At 40.3% G+C, this 12557-nt stretch overlaps 1 protein-coding gene across 1 annotated transcript in view; it reads left to right on the forward strand.

The window, feature by feature from the left end:
- SLC9A8 (solute carrier family 9 member A8) overlaps positions 1 to 12557 on the forward strand; it is a 118116-nt gene that overhangs the window by 72242 nt on the left and 33317 nt on the right. The gene's annotated exons all lie outside the window — the stretch shown is intronic.

The raw sequence follows: 12557 nt of genomic DNA on the forward strand, positions 1-12557 counted from the left end.
AAGTACTAACTCGGCTTAGGGTTTAGAGGATTTGGGCCTAAGTTCTGCTTAGACACCTACCAACTCTGTGCAATGGACAATTTACTTAGTATTTCTAGAGTTTAACTTCCTCATCTATCTTACAGGGTTGTAAAGAAAGCACATAAAAAATATTAAGTGCCAATGTTAAGTGTATAAGGGTTATTTTATTACAATTGCCAGACATTTGAGATTTTTATTCTGCTCCATGATGATCATGGGCCACATTTAGATAATAATGAACAAATTTCTCTCTTTCAACAGTTCTCAACAATTAAATTAGTCAGAAAATGTCTACTATGGGCAGAGTACTGTATCTTGTGAAGCTTATTGTCTAATGATTACCTAGATAACATATGGCTTTGTAAATTCATTAGAGAAATACAGAAAGCATGAAGACAAAAAGCAGTAGGGGAATAGTTATGTGGATTCTGTTTGGGCAGCTAAGTGGTAGAGTAGATGGAACACTGTGCCTGGAGTCAGGAAAACATGAGCTCAAAAATCAGTCTCTGGGCAAGTCACTTATGTTTGCTTCTTTTTCCATATCTGTAAAATGGGACTAATGATAGCATCTACCTCCCAGGTGATGGTGATTTAGGAGAACATTGCCAATTTCAAATGATGTGTTTGGGGTTTAGCACCCCAAGTGATGAAATTGTAAGCATCAAACATTGGTTCAATCATGTGAAGAATTCACGGTGACCATTCTCTTTGACAAAAGATGGATTTTTTAGAAGAGATTACAGACAAAATGGAGAGATAATAGATAACAGAAATGATAAATATGAGGATTAGAATATTGATGGAATTCTTCCCTCCCTTGGGTGAGAGGGAAGGGTATGATGGGATCAGTTTTAACTTCATAGTTCCACTCTCTGGAGGTCTGGGCAAGCCTACCTTGCTATGTCCAGTCAGAAATAAGAATTATGTCAAACCCCTGAGGTTAAATTTCCCCAATACATGTGTCCATGATTCACGCCATCTTAGCTGAACCCCTTTTGGGTAGTCCACCATGACACTGCCTTGTGGTGTTTTTCCCTTCACCCTTCCCTCATGCCACATGCTGTCTCTCCTCCCATTCCCCCTCCCCTCATGCTTAAAAATCCTTTCATTGCTAACTATATGCTCTCCCAGTTCTTTCATATTTTCTATTCCTGATATCTATTGTATCTCTTCATTTTGCCTGTGACCTCTTCTCCTAAATAAATCTACCTTTTGCCAAAGAGAATGGCCATTGTGAATGCTTCACATGATTGAACTCCAACATTTGGTGCCTGGTGCCTGGGATCTCATCATTCGGTGCTAAACCTCAAACACATCATTTGGAACCAGAAATTGCCCTCCTATACCACATCATAGGGTTATAGTGAAGATGAAATTAGATATTTGAAAAATTGCTTAGTCTGGCACAGTGCCTGGCACATAGTATCATGTAAATATTAGCTATCATCATCATCATCATCATCATCATCATCATCATATTTGTTATTATTACAAAGGAAAAAAATAAAAGGTATTAATTTTAGTAAACTGGGAAACTGTAAATTTTATATTTTAACTTCATATTAGGATTGCAAAATTTCTATTATTTTGGGCATTGCTATATATTTTTTTCATTCTAGTTTCTGCCCTTCTATATTGTCCTTCCAGATTTTAGTACTTAAGTACTTTGCCCCTCAGATGTTCAAAAACATTGAATTTCATCTTAGCTGTTTTTGCTTCTGTTCATCACTACCACTCTCATCATTATTATCATCAATAGCAAATGTTTATCAAACCTTTATGCAAAATGCAATGTGCAAAGTGCTAAAGATACAAAACCAACCAACCAACCAATCCACGGTTCTTTCTGAGCAATTTCATTTTTTATTTATGAATGAGTATTGATACTTCATGAAAAATATATATATCAGTTTGGATTTTCTCATAGTGACTTGAGAGTTCTGTCTTTGGCTTTTCTTGAGTCAGAGCAGCAGTGCTTTCTAATTTCTTATGGGGTTCATGGATTTGGGGACCTGCACAATGTAGGAATAGTTGCTTAGTAGTGATTTGAAGTTTACAAAGTTCTATTTTCAAAATAGCCCTGTGGATTAAATAATAGATAAATTATTATCTCCATTTTATATATGAGGAAACTGAGGTTCAGAGATGTGAAATGACTTTTTCATACTCACAGAGCTAGTAAATGGCAGAACTGAAACTTAAAGCCAAGTCTCTTGGCATTCAAGCTCATATTTTCACAGACTTAAAGAAGCAAAAGATGAAGAGGCATTTGACTTAGAGGATAGGGCACTGGACATGCAAAGTTATAAGAGGTAATATAAAATAGACTTGGGAGAACATAATATTGTTCAATCAACACAAAGAAATTATGTTGAGACATTAATCACAAATTACAAAGGTTTGCTATTTTATGTGAATAGCACTTGGATTCAGGAAAATACAATTAGGCAAGGCAGAGTCAAATAAATAAGCAATTTGCTTTTAAGAAACCAATCTTTAAAGTCTCAGGGAAGCAGAGGCAGGATTTAAGGACTAAGGGGAGAAATAAAGGAGGAGTTGGAGAGGGATCTGGGAGAGATTAAGAAAAGACTAGATGAAATCCACTTGCTGACCAGGTCCCATAATTGTCTAAGACTTCAGAAATTGAAGTACTAACAGTGAAAAGCTGAATGAACTCCAGCTTTTCATCATTCTGTGCTTAACAGAATTGGTAAAGGAGCTGGTTGGACTTGTTAGTTTAGGGTTCACATCACTTGGAGTAAGAAAGTTCTAGGTTGTATCAGACACTTTTTAGCTATGTGACCCTGGACAGGTCATGCCATTTTTTTGGTGCCTCAGTTTTCTCTTCTGTAAAAATGAGAGAATTGGACTTAGTGGCTTCTAAAACCCCTGCCGTCTCTAAATCAATGATCCTGTGTTTACAGACTGACAATAAATCCATCAAACACTGAAATATAAAATATGTTGAATACATTACAGTGGAAAAAATCACAGAATTAGCGGTCAAGAGATATAGGTTTGAATTTTAGTTTTAACACTTAATAGCTGTGTAAATATGTGAAAGCCAGAATCCTTATGCATATTTTAATTACAAATCTCAATGGCCATTTTTTAGTCCTCACTCTATTTGACATATTTCTAGCTTTCCATTCTGGAGAACTGTTTGGAACTATGCCAAAGGGCTATAAAACTGTGTACTGTTTAATCCAACATTACCACTGCTAGATCTGTATCACAAAGAGATCCAACAAAAAGAAAAGGACATTTATGTACAAAAATATAGCAGTTTTTTTATTTTCCCACATCCTCTCTAACATTTATCATTTTCTTTTTTTCTTTTTTGTCATTTTATAAGCCAATCTACATGGTACCTCAGAGTTGTTTTAATTTGCATTTATTTAATCAGAAATAATTTAGAACATTTCTTCACATGACTATTAGTAACTTTGATTTCTTCTGAAAACTGCTTTAATCTATTATCAAATGGAGAATGGCTTTTATTTTTGGATATCTGGCTCAATTCTCTTTGTATGTGAGAAATGAGGTCTTTATGAAAGAAATTTGCTGTAATTTTTTTTTCTATTGTCTGTGGCACCTTTTGGAAAAATATAGTTTCCCTGATTATCTTTTTTAATTAGATTTCTTTCAGCTGTTGCTTTGTCTGAGATCATGACTGCCACTCCTGTATTTTTTATTCCAACTAAAGCATAATAGAGTCTGTTTCAGCGTTTTATTTTAACTCTGCGTATGAGCTTTTGATACTGTTGACCATCCCTTTTTCTGCATGTTCTTTTTTTTCTTTAGCTTTTCTGATTTTCTATCTCCTAGATCTTTTTTTTGTTTGTTTGTTTGTTTTTAATCTATCTGCCCTTTTTATTCTTCTTTGCTAGATCATTCAATCGATACATTTTTATTATGCCTATACAGGTACTTGTGCAAAGCCCTGTATATCATCATCTTACATGTCCCTCTTTTTGGCCATAGGCATATCCTCTAAGTCTCTTGACTTGAGTTCTCTTTTTTCCTGTTATACCCTCTCTCTAGGCTCTGTCATATGTTTAGCTATATAAATGCCTAATTTCTATCCTTAACTATAATTCTGTATCATTATTGTCTTGCTAGATGTCCTCATTTGAATGTCCCATATGTATCTCAAAACATGTTTGTCTAAACATCCCTATTTTTTGTGAGGGATCACTGTCCTTCTAGTCATTCTGGTTTACAACTGACAGCCATCCTAAACTATTGACTCTTCCTAATTACTGCCCTCACTTATCAAGTCTTGGTGATTCTGTATACTGCTAACACATTAATTCACACATTCATTAACATTTGTGACTAGCCTATTTCATTAGCCTTTTAATTGATCTCCTTGCTTCTAATCCTAAGCTTGCTTCTCTAAAACATCCTCCACATAAATGCCCAAATAATTTTCCTAAGTACAAATTTCACCATGAAATTCCCTTGCTAATTAAACTTTGAGGACTCCCTATTGCCTCCAAACTAAAATACGAACTCTTCAACTTAGCATGTAAAGCCATATATATCTGGCTTCAACTTATGCCTTTGATTGTAGAGCACAAATTTTGCTGCATATGATTCCCTCCCCCAATTTAAACCATCCTTTGTAACAAAAAGAAATAAAAAGGGATGAGGGCCTTTTAGTGCCTCAATTTTCCCACCTGTAAAAAACGAGAGAATAGAACTTAGTGGCCTCTAAAGCCCCTGCCAGCTCTAAAATCACTAGGTGGAGTCACTAGGGTTAGCAGAGAAAGCCTAAGATATTGATAAGATTGCCCCCTGAGGCAAGCAGGGAAGGGCATGATGGGGATCAGCTCCCATCCCCTGTGGAGGTCTTAGGTAATTACAGTCCTACTGTATCCAATCAGATGTCGAACCCCAAGGGTAAATTTCCCCAGAAATCTGTCCAGCCTACACCATCATTGCTGCACCATTGCTTTGGGTTAGTTTGTCACAGTGTTCTGTCTCATGGTGTCTTTCTCTTTACCCTCATTCCTCCCCCATCCCTCATGGTATCTTTCTCCCTCCTATAAGTAACTGTTTTAGAGAGTTAAACTCCTCTATGGATTTATTCTACTCATCAGTAGCATACTCCCTTTCTCCTGGCTAATTGTGCTTTCCTTTAGGGAACTTATCTTTTCCATTGTTAACAATTAATCTTCCTTTAACTTTCCTTGCTATTTATATGCTCTCCCAAATCTATTTCATATTTACCATTCATGGTACCTATTTTACCTCTTCATTTTGTCTGTAATGTCTTCTCATAAATAAATGTACCTTTTGGCAATGAGAAGGCCCTTGTGAATTCTTCTCATATAATTTGCTACTGATGGGTGCCTTTCCTAAATTTCATCATTTGATGCCTACACCAATCTCATCATTTGATGCTAATTGTTCTCCCAAATCTCATCAAAAACAGCTGATTACCTGTCTAGATATTTCATGTTACTTTTCTTCATATACTCTTTAATCCAGCCAAATTGACCTACTAACTGGTCCCCAAATTCAGCATTTATTTCATCTCCCATTTCTGTACCCTTGTATTGGTTGTGTGTGGCTCGGAATGGTGAGTAACTACCATATTAATTTGTTAAAAGCTAGAGATATCTCTAGGAGCAAAATGAAGGTTTATTATATTTTTTCATGAGAAGCAGATGTTCCTCCAGTTCAGGGGTCCTCAAACTTTTAAAATAGGGGGCCAGTTCACTGTCCCTCAGACTGTTGGAGGGCCAGACTATAGTAAAAACAAAAACTTTGTTTTGTGGGCCTTTAAATAAAGAAACTTCATAGTCCTGGGTGAGGGGGATAATCATCCTCAGCTGTCGCATCTGGCCCACATAGTTTGAGGACCCCTGCTCCAGTTGAACAAACAATCTAAAAGAGGAGGCATCTTTTGGGACAGGTTTTACAGTTTAAATAGTCCCTAACAAAAATACCCCTCCCACCACTGACCCTCATCCTCATTGGCTGAGGGTCTCACATTCTAGACCTACCCAGGAAATTGAACTTTGGCCAATAAGTACATAGCTGTCCATATTTAATTGAGGTAAGGAGATAATGATGTCACGGAAGAATATCAGGAAGAGGAAGTAGGTATGTTCTGGGGTCAATGCCCAAGGACCATCTCAGGCCTACTCCAATTCTGAGGTAGATGAAGCCTTACTCAATTTTCACAATTGTCTGAGAGATCTCACTCCATCTCGTTCAGTTGCAATCTTTTTCTGGAATGTAATTTCTTCCTTCAACATTGATTGCAGATACTATAAGACTTTACTCATCCCCTTATAATTAGTACTTCCCTCACTTAAATTTTTTTGTGCTGAGCACAGTGTCTTATACCAAATCAGCATTTAATATTTATTGAATTGAACCCTTAATCTCAATTTCTTTAATTGTGGATAATCATATTTATTACCTACTTTAAAGTACGGTAGAATGATACAGTAGAAAACGTGGACTTAGTCAAGAAACAAATAATCCCAGCCCTCAAAGTGCTTATATATCCTTAGAAAATTACATTAGACAGTTTTCAAGCTCTTTAAGGTATTTTTCAGCTAGGCAGTCCTAAAACACCTTGCAAGATTGTTGTGAGGACCAAATGAGATAATATTTGTAAAAGTACTTAGTTATAGTATCTGGTATAAAGTAGGTGTTCTGTGTAAATGCTTACACTTTTTTTTTTTTTTTTTAGTTTTTCCTAATTTCTATGATTTTCTTATTTTGAAAAAAAGATAACTAAGTTACTGTAGCACCTACCTCTCAAGGTTCTTGGAGATGAAATGATAAAACACATATAAAGTACTTTGAAAATCTTAAGTTGATACATTTCAATTTTTCTGTTATTATATTCCTTATACTTAGCACAGTATCTGGTACATAGTATTTAATAAACACTTTCTGACTAAGATTGAGGGGTGAGGAGGATACCCTAACAGCAGTAGGGGTTCAAGGCTAGTGTCACAGGTTTTGCAAAAGAATTCTATGGCCTGGGGCTAGGAATTGAGGGACTCAATAATGGGTGGTAATAGGGACAGTTCCTATTGCATCATTCACTCCCTCGAGCTGTCATCCCCAAATTCATTTGGAGCAAAGGGATGGAAGTCTCATCTTCTGGAGCTGCTTCAAGCTGACAAGTATCATAGCGCTGTCCCTATGCTCAATGGGGTTCAGGCCGGGAAGGCAAGTGTGAGATCTGAAGGTGGCAGGAGCAACATCCAGGGGATGCTGAGTGTCCAAGTCATTTGTCCTATGATCTTCAGACTGAACAAGTACTTGGAAGTTCGTAACTAGGAGCCTGGAGGAAACAAATCTCAGGAGCAGGTTAAAAGTGGGGTGACATCCAGGGTGGAGATGGTGACATTTGGAAATGGGGCCTTTGCAAACAATGCATCGGCTCTCATCTGTGGGCTCCCCTGAGGATGCTGATGGCTGGCCCAAAAATCCTGCCCACGGAGCTCTCTAGTCTGAAAGGCTAAGAAGGAGTTAACACCTTAGTGGCAGGGGTCACAGAATGACATCCAGAAAAGCCAGAGAAAAAGCTAGGAGCAAAGTTCTCATTCTTGGAGTGGGAAAAAGGAAGAATACTAGAGTGAGAGAAAGAAGAACACAGACAATTTCACTCTTCTTTCTCCAGAGTGGTTTCAGGGGACCTGCGGAAGAGGAGTTTCAGGTCCTCTAGGGGTTCACAGGAATATTCTGAAATATCTGAAAGAGAAGTAACAGAAGGGCACTTTTAATCCTAGAAATATGAGTCCAGCTGGGGAACCCTTCCAGTTTGACTGACATTGGAGAAGTCAGGGTGACCTTATATGGTCCTTTCTACCATGTTCCCTGGCTTTACAGGGGAGGCCATGGTATGAGCACCTTGTAGGTTTAGGGAGATGCTCAGTTGCGTATTCAGAAAGGGCCTTCTGGACTGCATTGAGCTATGTGGCAAACTGAGTGACCCAATGCTGTTTTGGATTCACAAGAATGTCAGAGGTTAGGAATGGCCTCCCATACAGAAATTCAAAGGGGCTCATCTAAATGTTCTTCTGAGGTGCAAGGCAGGCTCTCAGAAGCCCTAAAGGGAGATTCTTCACCCACTGCTCTTTAGTCTCTGTACAGGTTAGTAAGGGCTCACTTGCGAGAGTGATTCATCTCCACTTTCTCGACCTGAGGATGCCAGGCAGAGTGGAGGTGGTAGGTAATTTTGAGTGCTTTGGCGACATTTTGGGTTACCTGAGAAGTGAAGACTAAAAGCAACTTGAAGCCTCTGCAGGGGGGTATTTGTGTAAAGTCTATTTGCCAGTCTTACTCTGGGTATGTGCCCCTTCTCTGAACAGGCTTCAAGAGTGGAGGAAGTCTAACAGCTCCTTCAGGATTTACTTGGGGACAAACTGGGCAGGCCTGGCAGACTTGTCTAATCATTTCTCCCAGTTTGTGACCAGTGAAAATGTGTTTCACAGGGGATTGTGAAGTTCTTCCCAAGTGGGTAGCTTGGTGAAGACCAAAAATAAGTTTCCACTGACTTGCCTCTGGGATTAGAAGTTGGCTTGAGGGTGTTTGAAACCAGCCAGAAGGAGAAAGGGTGTATCCCCTTTCTTCTACAAGGGCTTGTTCATGTGAGCTACATGATTGGGGTTCTGGGGGATTAAAGGTGCCATAGTCAGGGGTAAATGGGCAGCAGGTGCTCGAGCAGCTGAATCTGCAAACCTATTCCCCTTGGCCTGAAGTGAATCTTTCTTCCAATGTCCTTTACAAAATATGACTGAAACTTATCTGGGTTTGTGGATAACTTACAATAGCTGTGGAATTTCTCCTGTATATTTAATATAATAATACATATTTTACATATGTAATATTATATATAATATAATACAGTATAATAAAATAATATAATATACTTATATTTATTCTTTGCTGTCAAAAGTCCCTTTTCTTTCCATATAGTCCCATGAGCATGCAAAACATGAAAAGCATATTCACTTTCATTCCCTTTCTTAGTTCCAAACCTCTGGTTAGGGCAATGAGTTCAGCTTTCTGGGCAGAAGTTCCAGGGGGCAATGGCTTAGCTTCTAGGGTGCTATTGAGAGTCACCACAGAATACCTGCCTTTCTTTCCCCATTTTCAAGAAAACTCGACCCATCTGTAAACCATTCACCATCTGGGTTGTCAAAGGGAATGTCCTTTAAGTCAGGTCCACTAGAGTAGACAGAATCTAAAGCTTCCTCACAATTATGAATGATGTCACCTGACTGAGTGCTGTCAGGGAGCAGAGTGGCAGGGTTAAGAGTGTGACACACCCAGAGAGTCAGGCCAGGAGTGTCTAGTAGGAGAGCCTGTTATCTAGTAAGCCTCGTACTAGCAGCCATTGATGCCGTTTGGCTTCTAAAATGCTCTGAACCTGGTGAGGGGATAGAACCTCCAGTGGCTGCCCTAAGGTGAGTTTTGAGGCTTCTTCAAGTAGAAGGGTTGTAGCAGCCACTGCTTTAAGGCACGAGGGCCATCCTAGGGAAACTGAGTCCATTTTCTTTGAGAAGTAGGCAACCAGTCTGGGATCAGGTCCAAGAGCCTGAATTAGGACAGGGCCTGGTCCTGCCTTTCATCTACATACAGAGTATGTAGTTAGGTAGAGCCAGGGCAGGGGCAGAAATCAGTTTGGCTTTCAGGGTCTTAAAAGCTTTGACCTAATCAGGGCTGGTCAAGGGGAGGATTGTTAGGGGCTTGAATAGAATTGTAGAGAGACTTGGCAATAATCCCAAAATTAGGTATCCAAATTCTGCAGAAACCATCCATGCCCAGGAAAGTGCTCAGCTGCTTCTTTGAAGCGCCTGGGAGGCATAAAATGGTCTGTTTTCTCTCCTGGGTCAGAGAATGAGAAGTGAGGGTAAAGTGATGGCCCAAATATTTGACAGACTGGCAGGCAATGTGGGCTTTGGATAAGGAGACCCTGTAGCTTCTAGAGACCAGAAAATTAAGAGTTTTTATGGCTTCATCTAGGGAAGCCTCTTGGGTGGGGCTGTAGATCAAGATAGCATCCACATACATGAGACTGCTGTTAAGCAGCAAAAAAATCCCTTAAATATTTAACTAATGCTAAAAGTGTGTGTTTAAGACATTTCTCAATCAGGGGTTGTAATCCCTCCCTAATCTCTGCCTTTATTGGATATTGGCATTTATGAGGGAATACAAGGACTTAAGGGTCCAGGGATTCCTTGATCCCAGACAGAGGAATCTTATTTTCTCCCAGATTTCAGAGGGAATATGGGAGGGCTTTGAGAGCAACACAAAAAAATCATCTGGAGGTCTGAGAAGAAAAAATTGGGTTCCCAATTTCATTAAATCACCAATAAGAGAACAGGACAGGAGGGAATAATGAATGTTTAAACAAGAGGTCACCAAACAGGACAGAGGAGAGGTCTCAAAACATTTCTTAAATTTCCCTTCTAATCCCATTATTCTATGGGGGAAGGGTGGTTAAGACCATAGTGTTGAAGTGAGACAGAAGAAGTTCCGTGGTCTTACCGGCCACATCCGGGTATTAGGCTGTCCTGGTGGATCCAAGGGGAGCTTGACCAAGCTCCAAACTCCTATTGGAGGGCAGGGCATTGGGAGAGGGGCAGCTTGTCCCCTGTGAGCAGTCTTTCTTCCAGTGCCCCTCCTGGTTGCAGTTGGGGCAAGGACCAAGGGATTTCCTCCAAGGACAGATTTGGACCTGATGGCCTTGTCCATTACACATGAAGCACAAACTCCTGTGGTTCCCAGATATGGGTCTGTTCTCCATTTCTTGCTTTAACTCTGCAGTCTTTTTCCTCTGCTGCAGTTTGTTCCCTATTATTAAAGACTCCAAAAGCTGTTTCTAACAGCTGAGTCCGAGAAGTTCGAGGGCTCAAAGCTGGCTTCTGCAGCTTCCTCCGCATATCTGGGGCATATTATTTAATATTAACATCTCCCCAGGAAGGATCAAGTTGGAGGGCATTGGCCTTAAACCCCTCTATAAACTTGGTGGCCTCCTCAGAGTAATAGCCAGATTTTTCCTAAATCTGGGAGAGATTTGGCATTGAAAAAGGCACCTGTACCCTGAGTGCCTCCCCCGAGAGTCTGCTGCTTCTCTAAGGGGGCAGAGGTTAGAAGTGGTGGCTGAATCGGGATCCTGAGGAGGAGAAAAAGGGGACCCATTCCTTGTATCAGAGGGATTGAGGAGTGGGGGCTGGGAAGTCTCAGGGTCGGGTTCAAGAAGTGAGGGGGACAGAGTTAAAGAAATATTGTTGGACCCAAGGTCCTGTCTTTGATAAGGAGATGATTCTGAAAGGGATTCACAGGCCTCCTGATAAGGACTGCTTGGGGGTGCAGAGGAGGCATTCTTTGTCCCTAGAGGAGTGGAAAGGAAGGGGTTATTTAAAAGGTTAGTATCTAATTTTGATTTCCCTCCAGTAAATTTTACCAGCAGCATCCTGCAGTGCTATGTTAATTTAGCATCTGGAGACAAGGCCACGAAGACTTGGACATAGGGAACTTCATTCTACTTGCCTTAACTTTGGCAAAACAAATCAAGCTGCTGAATAGTGCTGTATTAATTGAGCCATTGATGGACCATTTTTCCTGGTTCCCCAAAATATATTGCGGTCAGGAAGCATTGCAAAAGAAGATGAGTTTCTTAATTTTGAGATATTTTAGGCCAAATGTGTCTCTTTTTTAAAGAGATACCCTATAGGAGAATCCTTAGGGAGAGACACAGAGGTGAATCGTCCCATTTTGTCACAAGTCTTAAATTTTCCAGATTCTATAGCACCTCAGCTTCTCAGGTGTTCCTGAGAGGGAGACAGGGTGACAGAAATCCCCTAGTTAAGGGTACTTATGCTAAAAGATGCAGGAACTCTTGAGTCTAGGCAACCCCAGTCAAGGAAGTCAGCTCTGCTTAGTGTAGAGCTCCCAATGGCCCCAAACCTTCCCGGGTATTTGGGCGTCCTTTGGTATAGAATAGAGACAACAGAGGCAAGAGGAGGCTTACCTAGCCCAGGAAGATGTAAAACCTCAGGAATCCCCATATGGGCCACCAAATGTTGAGGGGTGGGGATACCCTAACAGCAATGGGGTCCCCAGGCCAATGTTGCAGGTTTTGGGAAAGAATTAGCAGTCCCAGTTTGAAAGTGAGGTCTTTGGCAGAAATGGGTTTATTTACACTAGAAGTCTCTCTGGGCCAGTTCCTAATTAGGAATTAGCAAATTGGGATACAGGGCTTTGATTTTTATTTAGCCTTCTATGGCCTGGGGCTAGGGAGTGATCTCCAGATGAATTGAGGAATTCAACTATGGGTGGTAATTAGGCCAAGATCTCCAAATGAATTGTAGGTGGGGATCATTGTGGGAGTTTCCCCTAGGAGTCAAGTAGGAAGGTGGGGGGTGTTCCCAAAGGTTGGAAGGGGTTGAGATTTAGGGTTTTTCCAACCCAGGGCTACCCCCCCTCCCTGATCAGGGGACACAGTTCCTATTGTATCAAGATGAGTTCCAATAGTTCTCATTCTTTTAGCATGT

Source organism: Antechinus flavipes, chromosome 2 (genome assembly GCF_016432865.1).
Source record: "Antechinus flavipes isolate AdamAnt ecotype Samford, QLD, Australia chromosome 2, AdamAnt_v2, whole genome shotgun sequence".
NCBI classification, from domain to species: domain Eukaryota; kingdom Metazoa; phylum Chordata; class Mammalia; order Dasyuromorphia; family Dasyuridae; genus Antechinus; species Antechinus flavipes.